We start from the raw sequence: 12901 nt of genomic DNA, 5'->3' as shown, positions 1-12901 counted from the left end.
TGTTTAGTTTCAAGTTGGATTATGCAAAATTAGATTACATTGAACTCATAGAAATTGAAAAATATAACTTCTGAAAAATTTAAACTAGATCACTCAAAATACAGTTTGAAGTCAATGATTGTCTGAAAGCATGCCAATGGTTGTTGAGAGAAGCTACATAATTTGGCAGTTTTTGAATGATGTATTTTGCTTATTTTGCACACAGCTATAACTTGCTAAGCTAAGACATTCTAGGTATAATCATGGGATTCTTAAGTTATTCAGATATGTAGTCTCAGAGCTCTGACTACAGTGTACATTTATACATCAATTGTGGATATTAATAAGGATATGATGTAAGAAATGCATCATAGATAATGTCTACATTATGCAAACACCATACAGTTAACTTATATAAATTTCATGATGTAGACTACAACACTTTAAGACTACATGAAGAAAAAATTTAGTTGTGAATCACTGTAAACATGAAATACATAAGGCAGCTAAAAATGCATCAACATATGTATAATATGTTTTGAGGATTATAAATGGAATATTTTAAAATAAAATAGAAAGTATAAAAATAATTATACCAGCAACATAGCTTTTAATGACTTATCAAATATATTCTCATAATTTGTTGTTTAATTTTTTTGACCAAAATTTCATATATATATGTATATGTATATATGATATATAATGATCTTTATCTCCCCTAAATTTTATCTTTTGTTGATATCTTTTTTATAGTTCTGATGTACAATAGATTACTCATGAAAGCATCACTCCAGAGGCATGAGATGACAAGACTTTAACTTCTATTTTAATGTATGAAAGCATATTTGTATATACATTATGACATTGTGGGAAACATGGTTACATGATTAATGGCTATATGATATGTGTTCTAACACACTATTGCTTCTGTTACAGTGTACAGCGTAACTCCAACAAAGTTTTGGCGGTATCGTGGGTTCTAGGAACTTCTTGGATATTCCAACTCAACATCTATCTGCTTTTCTGTACATTTGACTTGTCATGCTGAGTCCCTTGGGAAGTTTGGACATCTAACTTGTTCCTACCTTTACAGGCTTTATTTGAACTACTTTAATTATAATTTATGGACATATTTAAATTATTTTGTACATCCAGTACTTTATAAAAATATGAACTGGGAAAATGCTTTTTGAATATCTGCTGTTGAATAATGATTGAGTAACTTGAATACATCTTTATGGAAACTTTTCAGTGCTTGATTTAAACTTACTTAATGTTTAAACATTTGGGATTTGGAACAGGATGTCCCACAGTCACATCCTAGTTGATTCATTTATAACTGTGATAACTTTGGCAAAGTATATACTGTTTTAGTGCTTAAAATCATAAATTGCCCGGGTGAATAAATGAATAATGCATATATATAGAATGTAGATCAGTATCATGCATTGCACAATAATCAAGGTATCATCTTACTCAAATTTATCCTTCAAAATAACTTACATCAAATGGAATCTTTTAACATAATGTAATCCAACATGGCAATATAGATTTGCAATCATTGTCATAGTAATTCTGTGGAGGCCATAGAATCACTATATCAGCTCCTAGAAATTTATGAACAAATATAGAAAACTATTATAATTTTTACTATTTAAAAGCTCTGGAAAATCTATGCTAATATCATCAGTCTTCATAGTAAAAAACTACATGAAATCACAATTATTGCAATATATATCTGTGTATATTATTACTGTATATTATTATAGATATTGAATATCTGACTATTTTACCTGTAATTTTATATGTTATATCTTTAAATGTCTAAAAATATGAACAATATTTTTTCATTGACAATTAATTTCCATCATAAAACAAGGTAGGCTCTGGAAACTGACTTGAATCTTCTGTGGTTTATTCCCAGTGAACTTATAATACAACAATGGAATAAAATGTAAATCTAGAGCGAGTTTAAATGTATTATGTATATGCTTGTTTTCAAATGAGAGGCAGAGGTGGATCGATCTTAATGGAAGAAACAGTGGGCAGGGTCTGAGAGGAACGTAGGGAGGGGAAGCCATAGTCAGGATATATTGTTTAAAATATTTTTTTCAATAAAATAATGGAATATTTGTTTCCTATGAAATAATATCGTAGTCATAAAATAACTTTTGACTTCAAAAGCCAATGAAATGGCAATAATGATATTGTATAATCTACATTTTAAGAGTCAGATATAGTGATGGTTGTATTATTTTTTAAAAGTTACTCTTGGAATTTAATATGCTGTTAATATATTTGAGATTGAGAAAGTCATTTTCATTGTATATAAAAATATAAGAGGGGTACTCCCTGCTCAGTGTGGTGTGAGAGGTATCCTCCACTGCCTAGAAACATTAAGTACTTCTATCTCTTTAGTTCTATCTCTGATTTTGTTCTTCATATTCAAACATCTTATCTATTTAGGGAGAAGGTCTACTTACAAACTATCGAACTTTTGCATGTTTTTCTTTTTATATATTTGATTTTATGCTTTATATTCGTAAGTTATTATAAAATATTGTAGTATTTGAATTTGTGTATACTTTTCTTTATCAATAAATTTCTCATTCAAATAATTTTCCTACAATTGCAGTAGATCATTTGGTATGTTTGTATGGATTTTGTATTAGCCTTCATTGGGTAGGCAATCCAGTATTAATTTTTAAATGTTGCTTATATAGTTTTAAACATCTGTTATTTTGCCTTTTATGGAACTTTAGTGAATGTGTTCCTTGCTGTAGTATGAAATAATATTTGTCTTCCTTTTAATTATGTATGTTAAAATTAATTCTTATATTCTTTTTTATCTAGAAAATCGATTTCTGTCATCATCCCACAACTGAATACATTCTTTGTATTTTACTTTAGAAATAGTGCCTTTCTTTCACATTTAAAGGACTAATTTATCGAGATTGATTTCTGCAAGAGTGTTAGCTGTCTAATTCCACTTTTTCCATATGGATAACCAATAGTTTCAGCACTATTTACTGAAAAATTTAGAAGTTCCCAAAGTGCAATAATGCACACTCAGCTGTAAATCAAGTTTCTATCAATGTTCACATTTAACCAACTTTTTACATTACTAACAGTGTTTTCTGTTTTTCTTTTCTGGCCTCAACATTGCACTGCCTAAACCCTAGAGTTTAAAAATCTTCCTTTCTTCTCTCTCTCTCTCTCTCTCTCTCTCTCTCTCTCTCTCTCTTTCTGCCTGTCTGTTTTGCTGTCTTTCATTGTTTCTTTGTTTTTGTTATTTTCCCTTTTTCTATATTCATTTGTTTCTTTCTTTTCCATTCCTTTGGTTTGGTCTTTTTATAGGATTATATTGGATATATTTCATTCTTTCTTAGCTCTCATCAATTTTAGACCCATATTCATTATATGCTCTATCACACAAATACCCAAATTTTTGTAATAACTGCCCATGTACTCTTTTAGTATAGGGTGAGTTGGAATGATTAAACTATTGAGTATTAATGACCTTTGCACTTATTATCATATTATATGAGGCCAGCTTCAGAAATGTAGTACAACTTTAAAGTGCTAGTATTTTACCAGAAAGAATTAACTTCATTAATTCCAGGTTGTCTCATAATACACCAAACCACATTTTGTGAGCATAATCAAAATGCAACATACTATTATCCTTGTCTTTGTTTTGTGTGTTTTCTCCTTTTTAAAAACATTTATTTATTTTCCTCATATTTATTTGTATTTTTGAGAACTTTGTATAAGGTACCTTGTTCCTATTTACCTTCTCCCCCAAATCGTTCAAGCATCTCTTCCTTAATGATACATTTTTTTCTTTTTATATTTCTCCAACTGTCAATAAAACTATATACTCTTGGATATTTGGTCTCCCCTGGAGCTTCATGAACACATCAGAGACTGCATCCTCAAGGAAAGCTAACTTGCTCTTCTTTCCATCATCCATCACTTGGTATGATATCACAGCTATGGTAGAACTTCATGCACATATTTTCCCTTCTTACTGAGATTTTTGTACAGCTTAAGCTTGTACATGTTGGTATGCACTCATTGATAAGTGGATATTAGCCAAAAAGCTCAAATTACCCAAGATGCAATCTACAGACCACAGGAAGCTGAAGGAGAAGGATGACCAAAATGCAGATGTTCCCACTCCTTAAAAGGAGGAAAAATATTCATAGGAGGGGATATGGGAGCAAAGTTTAGAGCAGCGGCTCAAGGAATGGCCATTCAGAGCCTGACACATATGTGACCTGTACATATATATATATATATATATATATATATATATATATATATATATATATATATATATATATATACAGCCACCAAAACTAGATAAGATTGATGAAGCGAAAAAATGCATGCAGAAAGGGACTGGATATAGATCTCTCCTGAGAGACACATCCAGAGCATGTCCAATACAGAGGTCAATGCAGGCAGCAAACCACTGAAATGAGAATAGGATCCCCTTGAGGGGAATTAGAGGAAGTATCGAAAGAGTTGAAGGAGCTTGCAACCCCATAAAAACAACAATGCCAACCAACCAGAGCTTCCAGGGACTAAACCACTACTGAAAGACTATACATGGACTGACCCAGGGCTCCAACTGCATATGTAGCAGAGAATAGCCTTGTTGGGGCACCAGTGGAAGGGAACGTCCTTGGTCTTGCCAAGGTTGGACTCCCAGTGCAGGGGAATATGAGAGAGGGCAATAAGGGAGATGTATAGGGGGAAAACCCGTATGAGGGAGGGGGAGGGGAGGGAATGTGGGCTTATAGACAGGAAACCGGGAAGGGGAATAACCTTTGAAATGTAAGTAAAGAAATATATAATAAAAAATTTAAAAATATAAAATAAAATAAAGAAATAGTCACATCAAAAAATGTCTGTAAGTTCATATGTACAGCTGCACCACAGTGGACAAAATGTCAATGTCATTCACTATCCCTGGCTCATATAATTTTTTGTTCTTTTATAATTTTCCTCGAGAATTTGGATGAGGGTTATAATATGTCTGTTTTTTTAGGGAAGAGCACTCTCAAGTCTCTTACTCTCTTCCTACTATCCAGTTATTGGTTTTTGTATTATTCACTAGATTATTCCTCTTTCTTTGAACATTGTATAAAAAATTTTGTAATTTGATGAGGTATTATTTATTGATTTTTAAATTTATTTATTTATTTACATCAAATGCTTCTCTTTCCCTATCCCTCATCAGAGACCCTTCTCATTGATTAATTGCCAGTCTTTTTTTTTTTTTAGAAATTTTTATTGGTTATTTTATTCATTTGCATATCAAATATTATCCCACTTTCCAGTTTCCCCTTCGAAAAGCTCTCATTCCCTTTCCCTATCACCTTTGCTTCTATGAGGGTGCGCCCCCACCACCTTACTAGCATTCCGGTACACAGGGTCTTCCCTCCCACTGATGCCAGAAAGGGCCGTCCTCTGCTATATATGTAGCTTTGGCCATGGGTCCTTCCATTAAAGCCTAGGTTGAGCCTTTCAAATGGAGTATCAGAAGCCATCCCAGATCAGTTGAAGCAAAGGTAACTTCAAGTTTGAAGGCCAGGAATAGACTGAGTTACAAGTTTTTCATAGGCAATTTTTAGAAGACTGCGGGAGGTTCTCCCATCTTTTTTATAGGCAAACGATACTGATAGAGTAGATAGTGCTAGGCTAACATCCATATCTGGCTCCTGTCAGCAAGCACTTCTTTGTCCCTGTATTCCTTTTAGACAGGGGCAATTCTGGATTAAAAGTTTCAGAATGGTGTGTAGCTCCATTCCCTAACTGGGAGCCTTTCCTAACCTCAGGACATGGTCAACCCCTATTTCCCTATCCACCATTCTTATACCTCTGTTCAAATTACTGACACTCTTTATATCACCCTGTCTCACCTCTCTTACCTGTTCCTTCCCCCTTCCTCCTCTCTTTCCTCCCTTCTTCCCAAGTCCCTCCCACTCTCTACCTCCTGTGAGTATTTTGTTTCCCCTTCAAAGAAAGACTGAAGCATCCATACTTTGGTCTTCCATCTTCTTGAGGTTCAGGTGGTCTCTGAATTGCATCTTAGGTATTCTGAACTTTTGGGTTAATGTCCATTTATTAGTGAGGGCATACCATGCAAGTTCTTTTGTGAGTGGGTTACCTCACTCAGGATGATAAGTTCCATCCATTTACATAAGAATTGCATAAAATCCTTGTTTTTAATAGCTGAATAGTACTCCATTGTGTAAATGTTTCATATTTTCTGTATTTATTCCTCTGCTGAAGGATATCTGGATTCTTTCAAGCTTCTGGCTATTATAGTTGATTGTGAGCCACCATGTTATTGCTGGGAATTGAACTCAGGATCTCTGGAAGAGCAATCAATGCTCTTAACCGCTGAGCCATCTCTCCAGCCCATGCTTCTGGCTATTATAAATAGGAGCTATGAACATAGTGGAGCATGTGTCCTTGTTATATGTTGGAGGGTCATTTAGGTATATGCCAAGGAGTGGTATATCTGGGTCCTCAGATAATAATATGTTCAGTTTTCTAAGGAAACTCCAGACTGATTTCCAGAGTGGTTAACCAGCTTGCAATGGAGGAGTGTTCTTCTTTCTCCACATCCTTGCCAGCATCTGTTGTCACTTGAGTTTTTTTTATCTTAGCCATTCTGACTGGTGTGAGGTGAAATCTCTGGGTTGTTTTGAGTAGCATTTCCCCAATGACTAAGGATGACAAATATTTTTTCAGGTGCTTCTAAGCCATTCAGTAATCCTCAGCTGAGAATTGTTTGTACATCATAACATTTCTGTGTTTGCTTTAGTTTCAAAATTAGTTTGGGCCTTTTAAATTAGTCACAGATTCCTATTCCTTTTCTGAATGGGTCTATAAATTTTGAGTTAGTTTTGGCATTTACAATAGAAAGCTTGTATAAAAGAATTTGTCCTGAATTTTAACTGTTAAAGTTTTGATTAATAAGTCATTTTAATAAGTCATTTCAAAAGTAATAAAGTTTTTTAAATACTAATATTCAGGCTGCAAGACATATATATATATATACAAAAAACACACACAGAGCATATACATAAAAACATTAATAGATTAAAAACATTATGGTATAACAGCATTTAATGAAAAATGGGGCTATAAATTTGAAGAGCCCAAAGAGGACTATGTTGGATGATTTGGAGGTAGGTATGAAAGGGGAAATAATATTATTTTATTATAATCTCAAAAAAGGAAAATAATAATAGGCCATGGAAATAAACTTTTATCAACTTTACTTTTTATCAATCATAATTATACCTACTGTCAGCATAATTTGGTTCACTAAAATAACTTTTTTTTTCTTTTTTTTTTTTTTTCGGAGCTGGGGACTGAACCCAGGGCCTTGCGCTTCCTAGGTAAGCGCTCTACCACTGAGCTAAATCCCCAGCCCCCTAAAATAACTTTTAAAAACATACTATACATCTAAAAGCAAGGGAGTCACTGCATTATTGGACAATTTTAGCAGAAATATATTGTTTTCTAATCAATATCATTAAATTTCAGTTTAGTGCCAGTGCTGCTGAAAAAATGAAAAATGAGATGAACTTATGACCATATTTCATGAAAATAGTTCACTTCTAAATTTTTATGGTTGTTTCTGAAGGAAAATTCACACACACACAATATATATATATATATATATATATATATATATATATATATATATATATCACTAACTTTGAGTCTTATGGACTCTTCAGAGAATTGCTCAACAACACTCATAAAACATGTGCCAAGCTAAGTTAGTAGAATGGCCCATCAATGCTAAAATATTTTAGAGAGTGAAGAGAAAAGATTATAGAAATAGAGGCATACTTTCTATGTTTTAAGTGTTGGATCATATAACTATATTCTACTAATTTTATACTGCTTTAAAACAATTAAAAATTGATGTAATTTGGATTTTAAATGTTCACCAGATGTCCAGAGGTTCCTGGGATACCATTAACTGGACAATGAACTTTTCGGCTTGAGACTAGGTCCCTGGATCACTGAGATTGGTGTATTTGAAGAAGACTGTTGGATCTTGGTGAACTTCTGGTTCTTCCTGTTCTCTGCCTTGAATTGAAGGATGTAGTTGAACTTAGCACATTCTGTTTGGTGTTCAGAGATCAACAGTCAGAAAAAATGGCTTCTACTGATCATAAAAAAAGTGTCACCATACCTGTAAGCAAAAATATCTCTGTCATAGTGCTTCAAGTAAATTGCATACTATATTGTATAACAGATTATATTTTATATTTTGTCTTAATAATATGAAAGTAAAACTGATTATAACTGATAAATTTCAGCAAGAATCAGTCCCGTTACCAAGTGATCTTTATATTGTTTTGTTTTATTCAGAAAATGACAACATTTGTATGCTAGTCATTGTATAGTTAACTATCATTCGATTTAGCTTAAGTTACGTTTTGAAAGACTTTCACTGCTATTATAAAAGCAACTTAATATAGGGAAATTTATATTGTCCCCTAATTTCTGACACTTTATCTATTTTGGATTCATGAACATGGTGGAATGGGAAAACTTCTGTTGTGGCAATAAATAATCAGATCATAGCAGTATGGGCTGGCTTTGCCTATTTCTCATTGATCTCCTTGGCAAGTGTTGCAAATTCCTGGCATTGGACTTCCCTCTCAATTTGACCAATCTTAATTCAAGATTAAGCATCACATGATAATAAACTAAAATTATATTTTCAAATTCAATTGTTGCCTTTGATCTTCCATCAATGGAGCAACATTTGCTAACATTACAGTTAGGTATGAATTATGAAAACTTCAAAATATTTTATATGAAATATATAATGTAAATACCAAATATGGTAGAATTATTATAATTTTCTACAGTAGCTGGAGATATTCTTCATTTTTTTCTTTATTAACTTGAGTATTTCTTATTTACATTTCGATTGTTATTCCCTTTCCCAGTTTCCTGGCCTACATCCCCCTAACCCCTCCCCCTCCCCTTCTATATGGGGGTTTCCCTCCCCATCTTTCCCCAATTACCGCCCTTCCCCCAACAATCACGTTCACTGGGGCTTCAGTCTTAGCAGGACCAAGGACTTCCCCTTCCACTGGTGCTCTTACTAGGCTATTCATTGCTACCTATGAGTTTAGAGCTTAGGGTCAGTCCATGTATAGTCTTTGGGTAGTGGTTTAGTCCCTGGAAGCTCTGGTTGGTTGGCATTGTTGTTCATATGGGGTCTCGAGCCCCTTCAAGGTCTTCCAGTCCTTTGTCTGATTCCTTCAACAGGAGTCCCATTCTCAGTTCAGTGGTTTAATGATGGCATTAGCCTATGTATTTGCTGTATTCTGACTGTGTCTCTCAGGAGAGATCTACATCCGGTTCCTGACAGCCTGCACTTCTTTGCTTCATCCATCTTGTCTAATTGGATGGATGTATATGTATGGGCCACATGTGGGGCAGGCTCTGAATGGGTGTTCCTTCTGCCTCTGTTCTAAACGTTGCCTCCCTATTCCCTCCCAAGGGTATTCTTGTTCCTCTTTTAAAGAAGGAGTGAAGCATTCACATTTTGATCATCCATCTTGAGTTTCGTTTGTTCTAGGGATCTAGGGTAATTCAAGCATTTGGGCTAAAAGCCACTTATCAATGAGTGCATACCATGTATGTCTTTCTGTGATTGGGTTAGCTCACTCAGGATGATATTTTCCAGTTCCAACCATTTGCCTACGAATTTCATAAACTCGTTGTTTTTGATAGCTGAGTAATATTCCATTGTGTAGATGTACCACATTTTCTGTATCCATTCCTCTGTTGAAGGGCATCTGGGTACTTTCCAGCTTCTGGCTATTATAAATAAGGCTGCTATGAACATAGTGGAGCACGTGTCTTTTTTATATGTTGGGACATCTTTTGGGTATATGCCCAAGAGAGGAATAGCTGGGTCCTCAGGTAGTTCAATGTCCAATTTTCTGAGGAACCTCCAGACTGATTTTCAGAATGGTTTTACCAGTCTGCAATCTCACCAACAATGAGGAGTGTTCCTCTTTCTCCACATCCTTGCCAGCATCTGCTGTCACCTGAGTTTTTGATCTTAGCCATTCTCACTGTTGTGAGGTGAAATCTCAGGGTTGTTTTGATTTGCATTTCCCTTATGACAAAAGATGTTGAACATGTCTTTAGCTGTTTCTCAGCCATTCGGCATTCCTCAGCTGTGAATTCTTTGTTTAGCTCTGAACCCCATTTTTAATAGGGTTATTTGTTTCCCTGCGGTCTAACTTCTTGACTTCTTTGTATATTTTGGATATAAGGCCTCTATCTGTTGTAGGATTGGTACAGATCTTTTCCCAATCTGTTGGTTGCCGTTTTGTCCTAACCACAGTGTCCTTTGCCTTACAGAAGCTTTGCAGTTTTATGAGATCCCATTTGTTGATTCATGATCTTAGAGCATAAGCCATTGGTGTTTTGTTCAGGAAATTTTCTGGTATTCTTCATTTTTATCAGTAGCAGATGAGGGTTTTAGTTATTGTACATTTCAGAAACACTTAGTTTTTCATTTTAGAAGACCTTGTTGTAAATCAAATTGAAAGAGTGTGTTTGATGTATGCCTAAATTATGCATCATAGTTCTGCTGGCTTTTTTTTTTTTTTGCTCTATATTGTACCCTTCCTATGTAGCCTCTGCTTTTTTTTTTATGTCAGACTGAATTTTAGTTACTTCTTTAGCTTTTTAGAACTTATTTACAGCAGGATATCAGGTATTTTCCTCATTGTAAAAGAACATTATATTCAGGTTTCAACTCTATTTCAATCTCACCAGGGTCTTGTGGGCCATTTTAGTGGAGGTGAAATGCTTTTGTCTCATCTGACATTTCATTAATAGCAAGGTTTTCTATCATTTTCTTCTTTCTTTTTGAAAAGTTTCATTTCTTTGTCATTTCTTATTCACTTTTTTGCAAGAACCTCTTTATCACCTCTGTTCCCCAATCTATATCTCTCATTATGAAGGTTTGTCAAGTCTCATATGCTCAATGTCTCATCCTTTTCTGAGTGGTAAAGTCTTCTGTATAGTAATGATCTAATACATACATACATACATGCATACATACATACATACATACACACACATACACACATACACATACATATATATATATAATAGTTTTTCCAACCCTTTCCAACATTATGATTTAAATAATTCATAAATGTGTATAACACTATTTAGTAGTGTCTTCTTTCTCTGCTGTGTTTCCTTGAGAGATATGTTTTAGTTCTTCCTTAGTACCAAGTTTTCTCTAAAAGCATCATATAAACAGACTGGTATTTCCCTTCTTAAGGAAGTTTCCTAGCTCTAATCTCAGTCTTCTTACTGCAGTTGTTTTGACAGAGTAGCTCTATAGTTGATTTACACATACTTCATCCTGAATATTTCTGGGGAAGTTATATGGAGGCAAGATTTATATTCTTCATCAATACTGTGTTCATACTACTTGTCCAAGTAGACCTGTAATTGTTTATAGACTATTTTTCTGAGTGACTTATGTGTCTTTATTTGAAGTATACTTAAGATAAAATGGAGACTTTAGTCTTAGCAGAATACAGAAGGAAAGCAGGAAGAATTTTTTTCATAAATCTCCTATTTTGGAAACTTTTAAAACTTAGAATGCATTGAATAGTGTATTGTCATTTACTTAGGAAGCCTGTACATTATTGGTGATCCCCCCACCAGGGGACACATCTTGTCTGCAGACACCAAACCCCAGCAAGTTGTTGATGCCAAGAGGTCCTTGCAGACAGGAACCTAGCATGGCTGTTCCTTGGGAATTCTGCCAGCAAATGAGCAATACAGATGTGGATGCTTGGAGCCAACCATCTGACTGAGCTCCAGGGTTCCCAGAGACTAGACCACCAACCAAAGAGTGTACAGGGAGGGTTGAGGAGACCCTCATAGAGGCAAAGGGGAGGAGTGAGGGCAGATGTTGGATGTGGGGTTTGTGGTGGGGTAACTGGAAATGGAATATCATTTGACATGTAAACGAATTGAATGATTAATAAAATAAATACTTGCTGGACAACTGTTTATAGAATAAATTAGTATGAAATTAAATAAACTCAAAGTAAGTTGGAATATGTCATAACTGTATTATACATGTTGGTAATGAACAGTTGCTTTACACATATATGAGTTTGCCATATTGTTATTTTACTTTTTTCTTGTTGGTGCTTATTGTTTGATTTTAGATGTAAATTAATGAGGTAATTTGATGTCTATACACATAATTTACAAACTATCACAAAGGATATGACTAAATATTCTAGAACCTATTTTTATTTCCAGGATTTCTTCTTCAAAACACACATAGTCCATGAAAAATGCTTCAAAGACTATGAAATACTTATACACATGTACATTCATATGCTGAATTTTATTAAAGAAATATAAATAGTAACAATGTTGACATGGTTGTTTAAATATGTATTCACTGAAGTTTTATGCATATATGTGATAATATCTTAATACAAATAATATTTAGAAATTGAGATAATTAAACAGCTTCAAATATGATGCTGAAAAAAAAATACTAATATTTTTGAAAGTAGGTCTTTTTGAATGAGTATGGAAATGAAACTCCAAATGTTAGAATGGGGAAGTCAAGATGATATTGTAGACCAGGGTTTCCCTTGCAAAATGAAGGAGACCAAGGCCAGATATGTATCTACAGGATATCCTCCTCTTCATATCCTGTCACTTTTTTCCTGTTGTTTCTCTATTTTCATTTATTTGTTTCTTCTGTGACTTGAGATATTTAATTTGACATGTATATTTGACTGCCTTTTGGCATAATCATTGTATTGAATGAGAATAACCTTTATCTCCATTTTTCCTATTTTTA

This window comes from Rattus norvegicus, chromosome 13, assembly GCF_036323735.1.
Source record: "Rattus norvegicus strain BN/NHsdMcwi chromosome 13, GRCr8, whole genome shotgun sequence".
NCBI lineage: Eukaryota > Metazoa > Chordata > Mammalia > Rodentia > Muridae > Rattus > Rattus norvegicus.
This window is presented reverse-complemented; position numbering follows the sequence as displayed.